This window comes from Meleagris gallopavo, chromosome 9, assembly GCF_000146605.3.
Source record: "Meleagris gallopavo isolate NT-WF06-2002-E0010 breed Aviagen turkey brand Nicholas breeding stock chromosome 9, Turkey_5.1, whole genome shotgun sequence".
NCBI lineage: Eukaryota > Metazoa > Chordata > Aves > Galliformes > Phasianidae > Meleagris > Meleagris gallopavo.
Genome location: NC_015019.2, coordinates 10,181,314 through 10,184,056, shown reverse-complemented (window position 1 = coordinate 10,184,056; position 2,743 = coordinate 10,181,314). Strand labels below are relative to the sequence as shown.

The 2,743-nt window shown below is 50.1% G+C and overlaps 1 pseudogene; it reads right to left on the bottom strand.

The window, feature by feature from the left end:
- The window catches only part of LOC116216949, a 24,829-nt pseudogene that overhangs the window by 1,112 nt on the left and 20,974 nt on the right, over positions 1 to 2,743 (bottom strand).

Genomic DNA, 2,743 nt, shown 5'->3' with positions numbered 1-2,743 from the left:
AGGAGAAGCCGAGTCTGCCGAGTCAGCATTTGGAGCAGAAACTCCAGGAGTTTCTGATGAAGATGTCTCCATTTGAATCATTAATTGTTCGCCCTGTCAGAAATTTCTGTCCGCAGCGGTCTCCCCGGCCAACCAGGGTCGTCCTGCCAGCAGCAGAATGGAGCGCAATGGCACCCGTGGTGTGAGGAGTGGGGAGTGGGTTGGGATGGTCACAAACGTCACCGTGGTGACCGTGCTGCATCACGGTGACATCACAGACGGGTGACTGTTTGCTGGGGAAAGGGGGTGGCAGCATCCTTGTTAATTATGGAAATATGCAAGGAACTATGATCCAAGATATTTACGCTACCTAAACTAGTAGGCAGAAAGAAACCTATAATTTCCCCACGGAAGACTTTTCCAGCAATGCCTTAATCGGGTCCATTTGTGCAGAAGTTTGTTTCTGCCTGTGAACCTTCCTAGGACTAGTATTTCTTCTTTAATCCGCTTCTTGGTGACCTTATGCCATCGTGAGATGCTCTCAAATTCTGTTAAAGATCTCTCATTTCTCTACTCTGAGCCACTGACTGAGCAATCCTTCTCTGAAAATACCCAGGGCGCTTGCTGCTTCCTGCTTCCGGTTTCACAAGCTCTTGCCATCTTCCTCTTGGCATATAGGGGTTTAATTTGGGGCTGCAGCACCTCTGCTGTGAAGAGAGGTTGAGGGAACTGGGCTTGTTTAGCTTAGAGAAGAGAAGGCTCTGAGGAGACCTCATTGAGGCCTTCCAATATTTGAAGGGCGTGTATAAACAAGAGAGGGAACGGCTGTTTGCGAGGGTGGATAGTGATAGGACATGGGGGAATGGTTTTATACTGAGACAGGGGAGGTTTAGGTAAGATATTAGGAGGAAGTTTTTCACGCATAGGGCGGTGACGCACCGGAACAAGTTGCCCAAGGAGGCTGTGGATGCCCCATCCCTGGAGGTATTCAAGGCCAGGCTGGATGTGGCTCTGGGCAGCCTGGTCTGGGGGCTGGCGACCCTGCACATAGAAAGGCGTTGAAACTAGGTGATCACTGTGGTCCTTTTCAACTGAGGCCATTCTATGCTTCTGTGAATCTATGAGTATGTCTGCATACTCAGATTTCTTACCCTCAGACCTAATGTTCTGTTATCAGACGGCGCGGCAAGGCACTGCTGTGTATCCTTTGCTATGGGTGCAGCTCTTGGGTTAGTCACACGCTGCCCTGTCGCTGAGTCTTACAGAATGCAGCACTGGTGACTGGGGCCTTTGGCTGTCCCGAGCTGGAGCAAAACAGACAAATGACATTCCCCTTGAGGGAACCGCGATTGTTCAGTCTGGAGAAGAGCAGGTTCAGGTGAGACTGTATTGCTCTCTGCCATGACCTGAAAGGAAGTTGTATTGAGGCGGGTGTTGGCCTCTTTTCCTGGCTAACAGTAGAATAGAGTGAGAGGGAATGGCCTTAAGGTACACTGAGGGAGGTTCCTGTTGAGCATCAGGAAAAATTGCCACTCTGAGAGAGCGATGAGGCAGTGGCCCAGGCTGCCCGGGGAGGTGGGGTGTCACCGTCCCCACAGGTGTTCAAGAACCGTGTGGCTGCGGCACTGAGGGACATGGTTAGTGGGCACGCGGGGGGGACATGTTGGACTTGTTGATCTTATGGTGTTTTCGAACCATTTTGATTCTGTCATCTGGTTACCTAAGGACACAATACGTATGGATCTGCAGTCTGTTGGTGAGGTGAAGGCTGCTCCCAGCCTACTTGGCTTGCAGCTGCTCACCTGCCTGGGCTTCCTGTCCCTGCCTGGAAACAAGGTCTCTTCTCTTTCCAACGTGCAAGTCACATTTCTTCCAGTTTTATTGCTAAATGTATTGTGAACCAAATTCTAAGCCACTGGTTTATCATAACGTAGAAATACATTTCCTAGTCCAGCTCTGAATGGAGTCTCTCCCACATCCTACAAAGAGAGCACCTCTGCATTAGGTGGAAGAGGAACTACTTCCACGTACAGAATGAGCCCCTACCAGGAATCCCCCTCTTGGACTCTGAGAAAACAGAGGTGTCACAACTTTTCCAAATGGATACTTCCTTCCTGTAACCATCTGGGAGATAACTAAGGAGAAAGCTGAAAAGTTTGGGTGACACTACATTTAGCACGTGCATCTGCCCCTTTGCCACATAACCAAATACGTTCTTGAAGTTAGACTGTTCGGAACTACTATGATGAAGAAGAAATTTCTCAGGCACTCCCTAACAAATGTAGAACAACTTGCCACAAGACATCACACTAAGGCCAGCAAACTAACACGCCTTAGAGAAGGATGTCCTTATTTCTGATAGAACACCCTTTGGGGCTCCTGTGGGTATTTTTTACTGATTTCTCCTCTGAACGTTGGGAGGTCTGACACAAGCAGCTCAGAGAGCTGTCCCTGATTACTACCAGTAAGAATATTCCCAAAGCACCCACCTACAAGGAATCTGAGCTCATGTATTATGTTGCAGCAGGATTCAATCAGCGTTTGCACCAGCAAGCTGCCCACAGCTGGAAGCTGCTCCCTGGCAGGAAGCTCAGCATGGCTCAGGTTGGTGAGCAGAAGGGCAGTGCTGCTGCCAGACGCATGCTGCTTGCAGGACAGCCGAATTCACCTCCATGACCACCAGGGATCCCCACAAGCTGAATGGTTCACTGCCACGGTGGCATCCAGCCAGAGAGGACAGGCAGAGAGAAGGAACGGGATCGGG